General features: G+C 38.5%; 1 long non-coding RNA gene and 1 other non-coding gene across 2 annotated transcripts in view; both read right to left on the reverse strand.

Annotated features, from left to right (window-relative positions):
* The window catches only part of LOC138809153 (uncharacterized), a 111,734-nt gene that overhangs the window by 38,722 nt on the left and 52,879 nt on the right, over positions 1-20,133 (reverse strand). The gene's annotated exons all lie outside the window — the stretch shown is intronic.
* Positions 10,814-10,920, reverse strand: LOC138809158 (U6 spliceosomal RNA). The gene has a single exon (XR_011366738.1). It is a non-coding gene; the product is annotated as a U6 spliceosomal RNA (small nuclear RNA).

Here is a 20,133-nt window from a genome sequence, read left to right on the forward strand (position 1 = left end):
ATCTAAAGAAGTTACAATGCTCCATATTATATAAATGCTTTACAAGTAGTATTTTTGTTATTTAGGAAACCCTGAGAAAAAGAAATGCATGTACAGTTTCCTGACAGATCAAATCACTCTCTTAAATATTTGTGATCTTTTGTTGGTCATGGGGCTTGAACTCTGGGCTTGGGCACTGTCCCTGTGATCTTCAGCTCAAGGGGAGCACTACCACTTGAGCCACAGTGACACTTCTGGTTTTCTGGTGATTTATTGGAGATAAGAGTCTAACGACTTTTCTGCCCAGGCTGGCTTTGAATTGCGATCTTCAGATCTCAGCCTCCTCAGTATCTAGGATTATAGGCCTGAGCCACTGATGCCCGGCTACTTATAAATCTTCTTCTTCTTCTTCTTTATTTTTTTTTTGTATGTCGTTCATAGGGCCTGAACTCTGGGCCTGGGTGCTGTCCCTCAGCTCTTCAGCTGTAGACTAGCACTCTACCACTTGAGTCTCAACCCTACTTCCAGATTTTTCTGCTTATGTGGTGCTGAGGAATCGAACTGAGGGCCTCAAGCATGCAAGGCAAGCACTCTACCACTGAGCCACCTTCCCAGTTCCAACTTCATAATTCTTATGTGACAGACCCTCTGGAGGTTAGATGCCCCTTCAGAGAAAGTCCAAAGAGTTACAAAAAGATCATGAATTATTTTCAAGTAGGTTTTTAAAATAAAATAAAAAAGTGAGAAAATCCCATCTTCCCTTCCAATATATAGGCACAATTTTTTTTTTCAGGCACACAAAATATTCAGACACAAATTGAATGGACATTTATAAAGTTTGGGCTCATTAGTATGGTTCATCTTCAACAGACATCTTTAAGCATTTTTAATGGTAGGAAGATTACAAGCTACTTGGCTACTTCTTTCATTTACAAATTCTAAATTCTGTAGTCATTTAGTCAATTCTCCTAACTTAAAATATTATGTTTTCTAAAAACATCCTCCTTATAGAGAGATTCCACACAGTGGTCCAATTTCAATCCTTTGTAAATTACGCTTTTAAAAATTAAAGGTTGGGCTGGGAATGTGGCTTTGTGCTAGAGTGCTTGCCTAGCATCCAGGAAGCCTGCAATTTGATTCCTCATTACCACATATATAGAAAAATCCAGAAATGGTGGTGTGGCTCAAGTGGTAGAGTGCTAGCCATGAGCAAAAGAAGCTGTGGGATAGTGCCCAGGTCCTGAGTTCAAGCCCCAGGTTTGGCAACAGTAAAAATTTTTTAAAAAATTTAAGTTTTCACCAGGTGCTAGATTACAGCTAATCAGATAGCTGAGATCCAAGCCAGTCTGGGCAGGAAAGAATATAATAATTTTTTTTTGGATCTGGTCGTGGGGCCTGAACTCTGGGCCTGGGTGCTGTCCCTCAGCTCTTCAACTGAAGACTAGCGCTCTACCACTTGAGCCACAGTGCCACTTCCGGCTTTTTTCTTTTTGCTTATGTGGTGCTGAGGAATCGAACCCAGGGCCTCATGCATGCAAGGCAAGCACTCTACCACTAAGCCACCTTCCCAGCCCAGAATATAATAATTTTTTATCTCCAATTAACCACATCTTTTCCCCCCACTTCCCAGAAACGCCAGAAGTAGAGATGTGGTTCAAGTAATAGAGCAGTAGTAGCCTCAAGCAAAAAAGCTGAGGGACAGCACTCAGGTCGTTAGCTCATGCTCCAGAACTGCCACCAAAAGAACAAATAAATGCTTCTGTTCTTTTTAGTGATATATATTTACCATTTAAAAACAGTATGTATCTCCTAGTTCTTCAAATACCTTGACACTGCTCTTTAGCCTGAAATTAGACATACTTTTCCAAAAATGAAGAGCTAACATTTAGTGAGATCACTGCATCCAGTCACACAATATCAGTGATATCACTAGCAATGCTGTTTTTGTTGTTGTTATTGTTGTTTAAACCTAGTAAAGAGGTCACATGACTATAGCATAACAATTTTTGATGTGTGAATTTATATTTTCATTTTCAAATGAATTGCTTGAAAATGTGATTTTCCTATTGTCCTTCAATGATGGATTATCTTTATTTTTTCCATATTTTATTATCAATTTATGGTACATGGTAGATTTATTTTGACATGTCCATATACTCATACAATGTGGGGGCTGGGAAGGTGGCTCAGTGGTAGAGTGCTTCCGTTGCATGCATGAGGCCCTGGATTTGATTCCTCAGCACCACATAAGCAGAAAAAGCCAGATGTGGCATTGTGGCACAAGAAGTAGAGAGCTAGCCTTGAACTGAAGAGCTGAGGAACAGCGCCCAGGCCCAGAGTGCAGGCCCTATGACTGACAAAGACAAAACAAAATAAAACTCATGCAATGTACCTTGATCAGACTCACACCTTCTTTTCAACTCTCCCTCAACTCTGCTAGCGAGAGATTTGATTGAAGACTCAGGAGAAGGGCTCAGAGACAGAAGATTCATTACAAGAAAGAGATGAACAATAGGGTGGGCGTCTTGGGGTGCAGTAGATGTCTTGTGGAGCAAAAAGAATATTTATAGGTTCCACAAAACTGCAGAGCAATAGGGAAGTTTTCCTAACACCATTTTTCTTGGTTCAATTCTGGATTGAAAGCTCTTTCATAACTTTGCCCCATACACATAGTTTTTTTTGTTTTTGCTTTGCCAGTGACCGCTGCTTCTATAGAGATATTTCCTGCCCAAGTTCTGGGAACACCTTATTTGGACATTTCCTGTTTATCTGTTTCTTTGTAGTGTGAGCTGATGATGCTCAGTGAGGCACCAGGGGAAGTTGGCTCTGTGCTCTTTTTTCTGTTCTGATCTGTGCAAGGTAGCCTGTTCTCCTGGTGCTATCTGCAACTGAAGAGCAAAGATCTGGAGCCAAAGATCTTACTGTGGACCTTATAGAAAAATGTGAGTATCAATACACAATCCATGAAAACAGATAATTATAACTCATGCATCAAGGATGTATATAGCTTATTTCAGTTCAGATCTATAGTTATTTCTGCTTTTGTTTTTGTTATTTGGAAGGTTTTGTTTTGTTGAGACCATATCTCACTATGTAGCTGATGAATGCCCTGAACTCGTGACTCTCTTGCCTCAGCCTCTCAAGTGCTGAAATTACAAGCCTATGTCACCACCTTGTTCAGCTTATTTTTGTCTTTTTTTGTGCCATTTCTGGGTCTTGAACCTAGGGCCTGATTGCTGAGCTTTATTACCTAAGGCTAGTGCTCTACTTGAGCCACAGCACCCCTTCCAGCTCTTTTGCTGGTTAATTGGAGATGAGAGTCAAGTTGGCATAGAACCCCAGTCCTCATATCTCAGTCTCCTGAGTATCTAGGATTACATGCATTAGCCACCAGTGCCTAGCCCTTTTTTCTTTTTTTTTTGTGGGGGGAGGGAGGTGCCAGTACTTGAACTTAGGGCCTAGGCACTTTCCCTTAGCTTTTTTGCTCAAGATGAGGACTCTGACACTTGACACAGTTCCACTTCTGGCTTTTTGCTTGTTAGCTAGAGATAGAGTCTCATGGACTTTCCTGCCTGGGCTGCCTTCAAACTTTGATCCTCAGATCTTAGCCTGCTGAGTAGCTAGGATTACAGTTATGAGCCATTAGCACTAGTGTTTTTATTTAGAATTTGGTCATTCTACTGCCTAGTCATTCTCTTTGCAATCATACAGCACTCTTAAATGATATTATTCCATATCAGGGGAATCTTCCATCTCTGTTAATCATCACCCAGAAAAGAAAGTATTGAGCCTTTAAAATCTATGACTTTTATAAGTCACTGAAAATATTGATACTTGTTTCCTGTAAATCGACAGAAAATTGTATGAAATCCAACAGATGGTGAGAAATTGACTGTTCACTTCTGCCAAATTTGGTCTCAGCAATTATGACAAAATGCTTAGAGTTCTGGATGAGGCCACTTAGGCCTTGGCTTTAGATCAGAACCCTTGATTCATGGACACATTGTAAACTAAAGGAAAGGGAAGGGTAAGAGCTGACTCATTTGGTCATTTTTTTCTTATTTTTCCCTTTTCCTTCCCCCCTCCCTTTTCTTTTCCCCTTTTCCTTTTCCCTTCCCCTCTCCCTTTCTCTTTCACTCCTTCACAGTACTGGTATTTGAATTCAGGGCTTTGTGTTTGCTAAGCATGTATAAGTCAGCCACACCCCTTTTTTTACTTAACTTATTTTTCAAATAGAGTATTACATTTATGTCTGGGCCAGCTTGGATGGCAATTTTCCTATTTGTACTTCCCAAATATCTGGAACTACAAATATATAATCATATGTTCAGATTTTTATTGGTTGAAATGAGGTTGCTCAAGATGAGTTCTCTGAAACTTCTTGTCTAGGATGACCTTAAACTGCAGTCCTCCCAAGTAGCTAGGACTACAGCTTCTATAGCCCTCCCTAGCTTTGCCCTTGGTAATAATGTAGTAAATGATGTTTTTACCATATAAAATATTAACTACTTTATGTTTTGATAGATGTGTGACAGTTTCTGGTAAGCATGAGAGTGATTTTGGAATCCCTTTTGTCAAAGTATAGTGGAAAAAACATAGTAGAAAAACTGTGTAAGGCTGGGAAGGTGGCTCAGTGGTAGAGCACTTGCCTTGCATGCATGAGGCCATGGGTTCGATTCCTCAGCACCACATAAGCAAAAAGAAAAAATAGCCAGAAGTGGCGCTGTGTCTCAAGTGGTAGAGTGCTAGCCTTGAGCTGAAGAGCTGAGGGACAGAGCCCAGGCCCAGAGTTCAGGCCCCACGACCAGACCCCCCCCCCAAAAAAAAAGAAAAACTGTGTAATTCAGTGTTTTCCATGGCAGCTCATGAACTGGTAAGGAGAAGTGGCTATTTTCAATAACCAGGAGGGGGCTGGTGGAAATACCAGCATGTGCAGTGAATACTGAGTACTTCCTTCATCTTCCTTTAGGTCATCTTTCTCCTAGACGTCTGTTCTTTGGACATTTCACAATGTACTCTCTTGAGAGAGTTCAGTACCTTAACAGAGCTGTTGAAGAAGCTCTACTATGACCCTGAAGGAGGACTGAGCAAGGTAACTTCAGTTGGCCCTGAACCTATTTTGCTTCCTCTCTTCAGAGAGATATGACTCTACCATATAAAACCTACTGGACTACAGATATATACAAATAAGTTGCCTCTAGAAGCTTTATTGGTATTTTTGCCAACAGGGATAGTAAATATCATCTTGATTTGTCATTAGCACAAGAAAGGAGGCCAAAAAGCTGTATATCCAATCATTTTATCCAATCATTTATCCAATCATTTTAGGTTATATTAAGTTAAGTAAAATCTATGTAAATAAAGACTATAAGATTTGTCTAGCCAGTTGCTTGTAGCTCATACCTGTAATACTAATACTCAGGAGTTGAGATCTGAGGATCTCAATTTGAAGCCAGTGCAGGCAGGAAAGCCTGCGAGATTCTTATTTCCAAATAATCAGTTGGGGGGGGAGGGGGGCTAATGAGGAGGCGTAGGCTTGAGCTGTGGCTCAAGTGGTGGAGTGCTAGTCTTGAATGAAAAAGCTCAGGGAGACCACCAAGACCCTGAGTTCAAGCCCCATGACAGGCACACACACAAAAAAAATGAAGTCTAAAAGAGAAAATGTACATGGAAAGACAAATAAGAAGGTTTAGTATTTAAAAGAATTATCTCCCATACTTAATTTTTATTATATAACATTTGTCCACAGTCTTTTTGAGTTTCATAGCTGCCTGATGGTAATAGAAAGGGCATATACATTTAGCAGATCTTTTTTATTTTCTCATTTTGTTTTTTGGTGTAAGACTGGAACTCAAACTTAGTACCTGTTGCTTTGGCTCATTGGGTAGTGCACTACCAACCAACTAATCCATGCCTCTAACCCTGATGTTTTTGTTGGTTGTGGGGCTTAAACTGAGCCTGGGCACTGTTCCTGAGCTTTTCAGCTCAAAGCCAGTGCTCTACCACTTGAGCCACAGCATCCAATCTTAATCGTTTTTTTTTTTTTTTTTTTTTTTTTTTTTTTTTTTTTGCCAGTATTGGGGCTTGAATTCTGGGCCTGGGCACTATCCCTTAGCTCCTTTTTCTCAAGACTAGCATTCTACCACTTGACCTATTTCTGGCTTTTAATTACAGATAAGACTTTCCTGACAAAGCTGACTTCAAACTGCAATCTTCAGATCTCAGTCTCCTGGGTAACTAGGATTGGAATCTTGAGCTAAAAAGAAAACTTTATTTTTTAGAGGAAAAAAAGAGTGGTCTTAGACATGCCAAGGTCCTAAGTAAAAATGTGAGCTCTTTAAACTTTTAATTCAGTGTTTTTCTCCAGTGGAATTCATACTAGTATTTATTTTAAAAAATAGCTGTGTCACTGCTAAAAGATAAAAGCATGAGTCCCTAAAGTATATCCTAATGCACTTCTGCTGAGTGATAGATGTCTATTGATCTCTGCGTAGACAAGAAAATCAGATTAGCATGTGTAAAATTTCATCAGGGCAGTCAAAGCCTGTGATCTACAGCACTGATAGTCTATTTTGACAGTTGGTTGTGTAGTAATATCTGGAATTTTCTCTTACACATTTGTCTGCCTAGCTGGATGTTGAGACCTGGCAGCAGGAACAGCCTGTGGTATTACATATATGGACCAAGAAATCTGCCGATAACTATGAAAATAACTGCCATGAAGTATCTGTCTTTGTTAGCCCAAGGGCAACCTATTTTGAAGTGGAATTTAATGAGAGGTGTGAAACCAAAAAGTGCTAAGACTCACATGTTTTTTCTTCCAAGCAATAGTGGATCAAAAACAAGAGGAAGAATATAATAGAGATTATGCCTTCACAGGTATGATTATCTGGAATTTACAGACTCTAAAGGTGGGAAGACACACTGACACAAAGTTGGTACTTATAAGTGGCCTAAGGTAAGTCATATTTCCCAAACAAGGTAAATAAGTACTTCTGTAGCAATTCTTGTCCTTTTTCCAACTTTAGAGCAATAATGGTATGGTGTGTAGAAAGAGAAGGACTAGCTAGGCTCTGGTGGCTCATGTTCATATTGTTCAAAATCCTAGCTACTCAGCAGGTTGATATTTGAGGAATAAGATTTAAAGCTAGCCTAGGTAGACAAATCTAAGAGAGCCCTATATCAACCAGCAAAAAGCCAGAGTGGAGACATGGCTTGAATGGTAGAATGACAGCCATGAGCAAAATAGCTGAAAAAGACTCAAAGCTCTAAGTACAAACCTTAATACTGGCACATTTCTAGAATGTAACCACACCTATATTTCTAACGGTTGCTTTGATACTCTACTTGTAGAAAGGAACAGTTGCAGTAGAGATTAAAAATTTAACTATCTGGCTCTTCATAGGAAATTTGCTAATACCAGTGTTGTCCAGAATAAATTAAAGAGCTGTTAATCTCTGAGTTCAGAAGGGCCAGTGGATCCAATAGAAAGACTTAAACCATGGTGAAAGCTAGGAGCCCGGCTGACAGATCTGTTTAATATCTGGGCTGCAGCCTGCTTCAGACTGTTTACTTCTCTCTCCTATCAAGGGTCTTGGTTGAGAACAAAGAACTGAGCCAGTGATCACTGGCTGAGCAGATAGTCACTTGAGTTTTAGAAAGCTGAGCAGCAGTTTTCTACTAATTCTGCTTTCTAAATGTAGTTGTGAGTTTTGTGTTTTGGTATCATCTGTGTACATTTCTCCCTTAATAATTTTGAACTTATAGAAATGGAGACTGCTTTTAAGGTTTTTTTGAGTCACAAAGAATATACTTAACTGCTGAGTTGTTGCCTCCTTCCATCTTGTTGAGCACATGACTTTTGTTTCTCTCTAGAACGTGACGTTTAAGGATGGTGCTCTTTCATTCTGACAGCAGTAATAATGAATGGGGCTACAAATTCACCGTCACTGCCTATGGCCTGCCTGATGTTGCCGTGTCTTGTGGGTTAGACTTGCAACTCCTTGTTTCTCGACTAATGGTCCGCCTTGACTCCCAGTGCATGGCACTCAAGTCTGTGCATCGTAAGTTCACAGTCTTGTCCCTTCCTTTTTCATTACAACTGTGTTGAAGAGCAAGGTAGGAACTCTTTCTCATAGGTGGTCTCCACATCACGAAAGAGCAAGGTATTAATAATGTTTCTTTTTAGTTTTCTTTAAACCAAATCAAAACAGTTTACCCACTGGGCACCATTTGGAAGTTTCTTGACTCAGGCTTTGGCCCTATCACAAAGTACGCTGTGGATGCCCTCTGTGGAGGACAATTGGGGAATTGCTGTTTATAGCAGCAGCATAGTCATTTTTAGAGATTTAAGTATACTCCAAGTAGATGGTAGAAATATAGTCATTTAATTGTTGTTTAAGTGAAATTTATGTGAACATAAATAGGTATGTGAATATATGTATTATCCTAAAATACATTAATCAACTTCGTATCATTTGTTCCAAGGGATAGATTCATAGAATAAATCTTTTGGAGTATTTTATATCTATATAATTTTTTAAACATTTTTCTGATTGTAAAATCCAATATCATTCATCCTAAATGGTCATTTTCTGTTAGGATTTTAAAAAGAGTTAGCTAAGGAAGAACAGCAGCATGTACGTGGTATTCAGGTAAGGAGTAGGTTTATTCATCATTCCGGCTGACACCAGGCCATCTTGGTCCTCAACGTGGTGGGGAAAGGCCTGGGATAGAGACCTTGAAGAGCTGAGAAAGAGAGAGAAAAGAGCTAGAAAAGAGAGCATCTGGGAAAGGTGGGAAAGAGAGAGCGAGGAAAGAGAAGAGACCTGGGAAAGAGAAGAGAAGGAAAGAGATGAGAAAGAGCTATAAAAGAGTAGAGAAAGGTCATCTGGGTCTGAGCTAGACCTCATCTAAGTTATGGGCGGAGAAAGTTGTGGCCACATCAAATTCAGATGTGACCTCAGCAGATGCAGATGTGACCTCTTCCCTTTGTGCCAGTTGCCTAGATAACGCAAGTACTGGGTAGAAAATTTGCTGCGAGGAGGGTGGAGTCTGCTTGCCATCTAGGAGCAGACCTTACACTTTCCAAAGCCTGTGTGTCTAATTTCCTTTAGTTTCTTTTTAAAAAAAAATTTATTGTGAAAATACTGTACAGAGGAGTTAAAATTACATTGGCAAGGCAATTAGTACATTTCTTATCAAGCATTGCTGCTACCACCTTTGTTTCCCCTTCCCATCCTTCTACCTCCCCCACCCTGCCAAAGTTGTAAAGTTCGTTTTTCAACATAACGATTTGTCCATCTCATTGTTGTAATAGGTCCACCTATATCAGTATTTAAACGGTTTGTTTTTGCCCTTCCCCTCCACAAATTATAAAAACATCAAATACAATGAAAGCAGGGATTATACCGTGGGGGAGGGACATACAAAGCAACAAAGAAATCATCTTATAAATATGTTAGATACAATTGCAAGAAAGAAAAAAAAAGTTTGACTACTTATCTTGGGGTTCATTTCATCTAGCATCAACTTATCTGACCTTTTCTTCTTGTCTCAGACATAAACTAGTAGTTCATAAACTGACAAATAAATGTAAGGAAGCCAACAAAAAAAATCAGTTCCTCTCATCTGATGATGCGTCTACAACAATGAGGAAAGAGTTCATCCTGCTAAGGAACTATGATAGCATATCAAAAAGAGAATTCATTCTTCTAGGTCTTCCCTATTTTTTCAATGTAACTTAAATGATGTAAAACACAATATACCGCTCATCAGTTTTGCACATTTTTATATGGACTTCACCTCAGTCTACAACATTCCTTCATTGTTCTGTTCCTGATATTTTTACACTACCAAGACATAAGAATATTTTCATACGATTTTTATTATAAAAAAACTGTACAGAGGTGTCACATTTATGGGAGCAAATAATGAGTACATTTCTTAACAAGCATTGTTCCCTCTTCCCACCATCCCTTCCCTCCCACCTCCACAAATACGCTCCCCTCCCCCTCCCCCTGACTAAATTGTAAAGTTCATTTTTCAACAGAGTGTCCTGTGCATCTCATTGTTACAATGGGTTAACCTGTATCCCTATTTAACCATTTTGTATTTCCCTTCCCCTCACCAAATTAGAGAAACATATACACAGGATGTAGGTGTACCAACTTCAAATACAATGAAAACAGGGGTTATAGCGTGGGGGAGGAACATATACAGAAAGAAAAAAAAATCACATCGCACATCATAAGTACGTTAGAAACAATAACAAGAAAGAAAAAACATACTTGTGTCCCTGTCTTAGGGTTCATTTCCCTTAATATCATCTTATCTGCTCATATGCACATAGCTTTTGACTTATTCTGCTTATCCCAGACATATATTAGTTATTGAAAATAAGAGAAACCATGGGACCTATGTTTCTTTGGACTTGGCTTACTTCACTTAATAAATTTTTTCCCAAGACTTTCCAATTCCTAACAAATTGGGTGATACCATTCTTTCTGATGGAGGCATAGCATTCCGTTGTGTATATGCACCCACATTTTCTTGATCCATTCATCTACTGAGGGGCATCAGGGTTGGCTCTATATCAGCTATTGTAAATAATGCTGCAGTAAACATAGCTGTGCTGGTAGTTTTAGTATGGTCTTGTTTGTGATCATTTGGGTAAATGCCCATAAGTGGGATTGCTGGATCATAGGAAAGCTTCATATGGAGTCTTTTGAAGAGCCTCCATACTGCTTTCCAAAGTGGTTGAACAAGTTTACACACCCACCAAGAATGCAGTAGAGTTCCCTGTGGCCAGATACTCTCCAGCATCTATTGTTGCAAAAATATGGAACATTTCACTAATTTGCATGTCAACCTTGCTCAGGAGCCATGCTAATCTTCTCTGTATTGTTCCAATTTTAGTGTATTTGCTGCCTAATTGAGCACAGAACATTTTTTAAAATTTTATTTTATTTTATTTGTGAACATACTGTACAGAGGAGTTACAATTGCATGGGCAGGATAATGCGTACATTTCTTACCAAGCATTGCAGCCTCCTCCTGTGTTTACCCTTCACATACATTCCCAGCCTCCCCCCTCCCCCCCAATCCCAATCCTTCTCCTTCCCCCCCCTTTCCCCCCCTCCCCCCGCACCGACGTTGTAAAGCTCGTTTTGGACATGACAACTTGTACTTCTCATTGTTGCAACAGGTCCACCTGTATCCTTAAACAACTGGTTTTTTCCCCATCTCCTCCTCAAGTTATACTGACATCAGATATAGTGAAAGCAGGGGTTATACTGTGGGGGAGGGACATACAAAGCAACAAAGAGATAATCTTATAAGTGCGTTAGAAACACATGCATGAAAGAAAAAAACCTTAAAATACACATCTAAGGGTTCATTTCCCTGACATCACATTATCTGACCTTTTCACTTGACTCATACATATACTAGATATTACAAATAAGGGAAACCATGGGACCTATGTTTCTTTGGGCCTGGCTTACTTCACTTAATATAATTTTTTCCAAGTTAGAACATTTTTTATATATAAAGTGTAATTGATTTTGTTAAACTAGACAATTCAAAAAAAAGTAATTTCAAAAGAATTCTTGTGAAATTTTAGAACCATGTATTTCTTTTTTTTTTTTTTAGCAATACAACAAACTGTTAGAACCATGTATTTCTTACATAAGCACACATTTAAGAATAAAGTCAAGATTGGCATGTCAAAAACAAAATAATTCCAGATATTTGTTGTTCAAGAGATGTGTAGGAGGAGGAATTCAATTATTCTATACAAGGCACCTGTCATAATGAACACTGCAGCAAGTGTTAAGGTTGTTAAAAGTTTTAAACTTTAAATGTATTTAATTTTGGGAATTTGCATATATATGCCAAAATTAGGACTGTTTGGCAGGTGATAAACTTTTCTATAAAGTATTTAAGGTTTATGGTAGCAGACATATGGTACTAATTATGTACATTTCAGAGTTTATAGAAACATTACCAATAAGAAGTTGCAAAGTCTTTGCGTAAAGAAGCAGAGTGAAGAGTTAAGACTTTGTTAAGTACATAGTTTCTGTTAAATTTTTAGGGCTTCCTTACTTTACATGTTAGTGAGGAACAAATGATGATATAAGCCATATACAAATGATGAGATGACCATAAAAAGTAATCTTAGTGGGTAATTTTAAAGACTACTCATAGCCTATAAAACTCTTTTTAAGGGGCTGGGAAGGTGGCTCAGTGGTAAAGCGCTTGCCTTGCATGCTTGAGGCCCTGGGTTCGATTCCTCAACACCCATAAACAAAAAACAAGCTGGAAGTGATGATGTGGCTCAAGTGGTAGAGAACTAGCCTTGAGCTGAAGAGCTGAGGGGCAGCGCCCAGGCTCAGAGTCCAGGGCCACAACCGGACCCAAAATAAAAACCAAAACAAAATCCTCTTTTTGAACATCATAATCTTAGCCAGTTTTAAATGTACAGGAATATGAGAAAATAGTAAAATGTAATATGTAGTACACTGGTAATTGTTTGTTTTTTTATTTGATTAATCATTAATATGTAATTGTCCGTTTTCTTTATTTGTTGCATTGTTTTCCTTTTTGTAATATAATACAACTTTTTATAAGTCGTACTCAGGAGGTACTTTGAGAAGCTTACTGGGATGGCCAAAGCACTTTTTATAGGTGCATGTGAGTTTACAAAGAAGAAAATTAAGAACAAATTATTTATTTAAAAAATTATCAATTACAGTCTGAATTAGGAGGGATGATAAAGGTCCACACCCAAAATCTTAGCCCTCGTCTGAAGCGGCGGTATTACAGAGTTGAGACCACAAAAGTGAGAGACTGTTTTTGTGTTTTTGTTTTTGGCAGTCGTGAGGCTTGAACTCTGGGCCAGAGCGCTGTCCCTGCACTCTTCAGCTCAAGGCTGGCACGCTATCGCTTGAGCCACAGCACCACTTCTGGTTTTCTAGTGGTTTATTAGAGATAAGAGTCTCATGGACTTTCCTGCCTGGGCTGCCTTTCAACCGTGATCCTCAGAACTCAGCCTCCTGCATAGCTAGGGTTACAGTCCTGAGCCACCGGCACCCAGCATTGTTTTGTTGATTTTTATTTTGTTGGTCAGGGGGCTTGAACTCTGGGTCCTGGGTGCTGTCCCTCAGCTCAAGGCTAGCGGTACCATTTGAGCCTTCGTCTTTTTCTACTTCTGTAGTGCTGAGGAATCAAACCCAGGGCCCCATGCATGCAAGGCAAGCACTCTCCCATTGAGCCACCTTCCCAGCTCCAGAAAGACTGTGCTTTAAAAAATCATCTAAACAATATTTGCTTTCTGCTTTGGGTTATATAATGAAATATATGAATATCTTTTTATATTTTTGTGAATTGTCATACTTCTAAATTTATGCTAACTTCAGCCACTTTATCCTTTTCAAAGTCATGAAATATCTCTGAGAGATTTCTTCTGGGAAAATTATATTTGCACTTATAATTTCTTCTGAGTCATTTTTATTTTTTTATTGTGAAAAAACTGTACAGAGGGATTACAATTACATGGGCAAGATAATGAGTATATTTCTTATCAAGCATTGTAGCCTCCTCCTTTATTTCCCCTTCCCATCCATTCCAAGCCTCCCCCCCACCCAATCCTCCCCCCACCCCCCACCAAAGTTGTAAAGTTCGTTTTCGACATGACAACTTGTACTTCTCATTGTTGCAATGGGTCCACCTTTATCCTTATTTAAACGACTTGTTTTTCCCCTTCCCTTCCACATATTATAACAACATAAAATACAGTGAAAGCAGGGGCTATACTGTGGGGGAGAGACATACAAAGCAACAAGAAAATAATCATATAAATGCATTAGAAACAAATGAATGAAAGAAAAAAAGCATTTAAATACGTATCTTAGGGTTCATTTTCCTAACATCACCTTATCTGACCTTTTCTGCTTGACTCATACATATATTAACTATTGCAAATGAGGGAAACCATGGGACCTATGTTTCTTTGGGCTTGGCTTACTTCACTTAATATAATTTTTTCAAAGTCTTTCCAGGCCCATATCAAGCATTGAAATAGAAACAGCAATAAGAGACTTTTCATCTAAGAAAAGTCCAGGACCAGATGGTTTTGCAGCGGAATTCTACAAGGCCATCAAAGCAGAGCTCACACCAATACTCCTCCAACTCTTCAATGAAATTGAAAGAGAAAGTTCACTACCGAACACATTCTATGAAGCCATCATAATCGTCATCCTAAAACCAGGCAGGCACTCATCATTTTTATTTTTTATCAAAATCATTCTATATGTTATGTTGATGGGTTATCATACATCAGATACCTTCAAATGTACATGAAGAGTCTAAAGATAGCAGTATGAATATTCTCATGCAGCTCTTGTTTATCTGTTATGTACTTTCAATATTATTGTACTTCTCTCTTTCACCCTTTTTCATTCATGGTCTTTCTCTTTCAGGCTCCATGTCTGCTACTTAGAATTTCAGCTGGTCTATTATCCTTCAGGATCCACTTGTTTTGTGGGAACATGATAGGGACCAACAGTTTCCCTTGCAGTTTTTAAGAATTCTAAGAGTGACGTGATATTATTCTTTGCCATTCTAAATGGCAAAACAACAGATCTAGGAATTCCTTTTCACTTTTCTTCTGTTATAAATTTTATCTCATAGGAATCATTGGGATAGATAAGATATTTTGACTTGTGATCTAAAAGTTCTTTTTCTTTTACAAATAACCTTTTTCTTTGATTATCAGTAAGTAACTACATGTAATGAAAACAAAACTTTCCTATGGTAAGCAGACCAAAGTTGTTCACAGGGATGAAAAACAAGGTAATGGGGCAAGTGAGAACGAAGGATACCCATCATAGAGCACAGCTCCTCAGAGCAGTTTATCATGTACACTTTGTGAGAATGACAATGTGCTGGGAACTATTGATTAAATCACTGAACACTGATTTATATATATGTACATATATTTGCATATGTATATTTTTTATATATGTATGTATATGCCCTTATATATGTACACATGTATGTTACTATACACACAAATTCACACATACATATACACATGTATACATGCACACATGGAGAAAGACACATATGTACAGCCAACACAAGTTTCACTAGTTGTTGACTATGCCTTAGATGGAATGCTTGGAACAAAATATGTTGAAAATGTATTTGTCTCCATGAGTTCTTTTACCACTCCTCTTATCTCTTAAAACTGGTAGGTTTTGACAGATTCGACTTGCAAAATGCAGTACAAGTCACTTAGGAATCTCAGTAAGTAAAGAACATATGGTTTCTCCCAGCTCCCTACAGAATGCTTGCTCTTATAGACACTCTCAACAACCAAAGTAGCAGGAAAATACCCTTGTAAAGAATAAAGTTATATATCTCATTGTTGCAATGGGTCCACCTATATCCCTAGTTAAACGATTTGTTTTTTCCCTTCCCCTCCACAAATTATACCTACATCAATACAGTGCAAGCAGGGGTTATTCCGTGGGGGAGGAACATACAAAGCAACATAGAAATCATCTTATAAATATGTTAAAAACAATTTCATGAAAGGCAAAAAAACATTTGAATACTTATCTTGGGCTTCATTCCCCTAACATAAACTTTTCTGCTTGACTCAGACATATACTAGTTATTGCAAATAAGGGAAACCATAAGACTTATGTTTCTTTGGGCCTGGCTTACTTCACTTAATATAATTTTTTCCAAGTCTTAACATTTCCTAACAAATGGGGCAATGTCATTCTTTCTGATGGAGGCATAGAATTCCATTGTGTATATATACATTTTCTTGATCCATTCATCTACTGAGGGGTATCTGGGTTGGTTCCATATCTTAGCTATGGTAAATAATGCTGCAATAAACATAGTTGTGCTGGTAATTTTAGTATGGTCTTGTTTGTGATCATGTGGGTAAATGCTCAAAAGTGGGATTTCTGGGTCATAGGGGAGCTCTATGTGGAGTCTTTTGAGGAACCTCCATACTGCTTTCAAAAGTGGTTGAACAAGTTTACACTCCCACCCACAATGTAGAAAGGTTCACTTCTGTCCACATCCCCTCCAGCATCTGTTGTTATTAGAGTTCTTTATTATAACTATTCTAACTGGGGTGAGGTGGAATTTCAATGTTGTTTTGTCAAAAAATGAACTTTACACTTTTGGTGGGTGGGGGGATGACCGGGTGTAGGGGGAAGATGGGAAGAGATGGGAAGAGGAAAGAAAGAGTAGCCAACAATGCTTGATAAGAAATGTACTCGTTATGTTGCCCATGTAATTGTAACTCCTCTGTACAGTATTCTCACAATAAAAAAATAAAGTTATAAGGTGCTAAATGGCATCCTTCCTTGAGCTCTTTTCCAACAGACAGCATCAATTCCTAAGCAGATGAGAGAGTCCTCAGAAGACTGGACCTCAGATCAACATTTAACCAACCCATGTGAAAAGTCCTATGAGAGAAATGCTGACTGAGGTCTGGCTGATTTCCTGGCCAAGAAAATAAGAAAAGAAGAAAGTATTTTTAATGGATTAAAGTTTGAGAATAATTTGTAAACTGTCAATTATTGTGTAGAAAACAACTATACCAACTGACAAAAAATGATGTGCTCTTGGACTTGGTGAGTGATTTTACATGTGTCTACATAAGTAGAATCAGCATAAATCAAGCCAGTATTTCTTCATTTAAGATATGAGGAAAGGATACAGGTTGACCCATTGTAACAATGAGATGTACAAGACACTCTATCAAAGAGGGGGTGGAGGGATGAGTTGGGGAGGTGGAAAGAGAAGGGATGGTAGGGGCAAAACAAAGGAGAGGGTGCTCAATAAAAAATATACTCATGCTGGGCGCAGGTGGCTCAGGCCTCTAATCCTAGCTACTCAGGAGGCTGAGATCTGAGGATCTCGACTTAAAGCCAGACCGGGAAGGAAATCCAAGAAATTTCGGCTTTTTTCTTTTTGCTTATGTGGTGCTGAGGACTTGAACCCAGAGCCTCATGCATGCAAGGCAAGCACTCTACCACTGAGCCACCTTCCCAGCCCCTGAGAAATTCTTATCTCCAATAAACCACCCAAAGACAGGAAGTGGCAATGTAGCTCAAGTGGTAGAGTGCTAGCCTTGAGCTGAAGAGCTGAGGATAGCGTTCAGGCCCAGAGTTCAAGCCTCATGAACGACAATAGAGAAAAAAAATGAAATGTACTCATTACCTTACTTATGGAACTGTATCCCCTCCATACAGTATTTTTACAATAAAAATATATATTAAAAAGATACAATGAAAACTTCTGTACTTATAGGAAGTTGTATTTGTCACTCAATATCAGTAAGGTATTGGTTTTAGTACCACAGGCATATTAAACTTTGGATACTCAAATTCTCTACGTGAACACAGTATATTATTTACATTAGAATCTGCCCACAACCTAGTGCAGAGTAATTGCTATGAAAATTTTTACTACATTCTATGTTTGTAATGAAAAATAAAAGTATATGCACTATCAACAGATACAATTTTTTCAGATAATTTTTGTCCACATTTTGTGGATGGAATTGGGAGAGCAATTTTGAAAAGCACAAATTTCATCACCAAGACCGGTCTGCAAAACAAGGAGCTAATAGAGCATCACTGAATAGTATGGAACTCCAAGGAGAAGTACTTGAATTGAGACAGTATCAGAAAGTGTAAGCACACAAGGACTTTTTAGAAATGCAGCTGCTAGATTTCTCATGGAAAGCTTTCATAACACTTTGTGAAACACAAGTCAGTACCTTACTGAAGTGTAGATAGTTTTCCCTCAAATTTCTCTCATGCTCAGTCATTATCAATCAACATATAGCTAATCTTGAATAATCCTCTAATAACAAAATGTTGATGGAGCATTTATATGCAGAAAACCTGGGAAGGCTAACTTTTTTCAATTAGGACAGTTTGTATTCTATGATCCAGCAGAGAGGAAACTAGGTAAGCATCCATTTACAGTCTTCTGAATAATTCTGCTTCTGACCACATCAGTTCTTTATCCATACCTGTGCCGGAGTGAGAGGCTTTTAAAAGACTTTAATGATTTTAAATTTAAATTTAAATGAGGAATGAAATTAGTTCCAATAGTGCATTACATTAAAATATTTAGAAACAACTGAGAAACCTAGAGATCTATGAGATTTTTTTGGAAGTGAAGGGATATTGGAATTTGGTTCTTTATATTTTAATCAATTTGCAAAAAGAATTGGCAAATAAAATTTACATTTGCAGCAGACTTGACACTTATTAAATTTTGTATTGAAAAGAGCACAGCCTCAACAATATATTAATGCTATCCTCTTATTTATCTTTTTTTTTTAAATTTTTTTATTGTAAAGATACTATACAGAGGGTTACAGTTACATGAGTGAGGTAATCAGTACACTTCCTCTTGAACATTGTTACCCCCTCCATTGTTTTCCCCCTACCATCCCCTCCCTCCCTCCCTTCCCCAAGGTTCTTTTTTTTTTTATTGTGATTAAGTGATTACTTAATTTCCGGTAATTCACAGTATTGTGGAATAATGATGCTCGTTTAAAGTCACAAGTTCATTCTAGCTTTCCTGGAGCAAATTGTCTATCACAGTCTGTAATATATAATGGTGCTCACATGTTATATACCATGTATGTAATCAGCAGCATGGGGATATTTGGTAGTGGTTCAACCAGATGAGTGGGAGTTCTTTGTTTCTTAAGTCCTGTTAGTTTTGTCATATCACCTAACATTTTGGATTTATCATCCACTTATCAGGGCGACCATGTACTGTTTGTCTCTTCATTCTTGGCTTACCTCGCTCAACATGATTCCTTCTAGCTCCATCCATTTCCCTGCAAATGCCATTATTTTGTCATTTCTAATGGCTGCATAATATTCCATTGTGTATAGATACCACAATTTTTGGATCCATTCATCTGTGGTGGGGCATCTAGGTTGTTTCCATATCCTAGCTATTGCGAACAATGCTGCAATAAACATGGAGGTACACGTGTCCTTGTATATTGGTTCCTGTTGTTCAGGGTAGATGCCTAGAAGTGGTATGACTGGGTCATAAGGGAGGTCAATCTTTAGCTTTCTAAGGACCCTCCAGACTGCTTTCCAAAGTGGTTGTATAAGTGTACATTCCCACCAGCAGTGTAATAGCGTTCCTCGTTCTCCACATCCCCTCCAGCATTTGTCGTTGGCTGATTTGTGGATGTGGGACATTCTGACTGGGGTAAGGTGGTATCTCAGGGTTGTCTTTATTTGCATTTCCTTCACCACCAGGGATGATGAACATTTCCTCATGTGTTTCTTTGCCATTTTTATTTCTTCATTTGAGAAGTCCCTCTTTAGTTCCCTTGCCCATTTAGTAATTGGTTTGTTTGGTTTGGGAGGGATTAGTTTCTTGAGTTCCCTGTATATACAGGATGTTAATCCCTTGTCTGATATATTGCTGGTAAATATTTTTTCCCAATTAGTTGGTTGTCTTTCTAGCTTGGTTGCAATAGCTTTATCTGTGCAGAAGCTTTTTATTTTAAGGTAGTCCCATTTGTCGAGTCTTTCTCCAACTTGTTGTGACCCTGGACTCTGTTCAGGAAGTTCCTTCCTGTGCCTATTAGTTCAAGTGTCTCTCCTACTCTGTCCTGCAGTAGTTTCAGAGATTCAGGTTTAATGTTAAGGTCTTTAATCCATTTTGAGTTGATGTTGGTGCATGGTGATAGGCTGGGGTCCACTTTTAGTTTTCTGCATGTGGCTGCCCAGTTTTCCCAGCACCAGAGGTTGAAGAGGCTGTGTTTCTTCCATTGTATGTCTTTGGCTCCTTTGTCGAATATCAGCTGGCTGTAGGCCTGTGGATTTATTTCTGGATCTTCTATTCTGTTCCATTGGTCTTCAGGTCTGTTTTTGTGCCAGTACCATGCTGTCTTTGTTATTATAGCTCTGTAGTAGAGTTTGAAGTTCGGCATGGATAGCCCTCCCATATTGTCTTTATCCCTTAGAATTGTTTTGGCTATTCTTGGTCTTTTGTTGTTCCATATGAATTTTTGGACTGTTTTCTGTATTTCAGTGATGTACGTCATTGGGATTTTAATAGGAATTGCGTTGAATTTGT

The sequence above is a fragment of the Dipodomys merriami genome, unplaced genomic scaffold (assembly GCF_024711535.1).
Source record: "Dipodomys merriami isolate MVZ:Mamm:240054 unplaced genomic scaffold, mDipMer1.0.p SCAF_488, whole genome shotgun sequence".
In the NCBI taxonomy this organism is placed as follows: Eukaryota; Metazoa; Chordata; class Mammalia; order Rodentia; family Heteromyidae; genus Dipodomys; species Dipodomys merriami.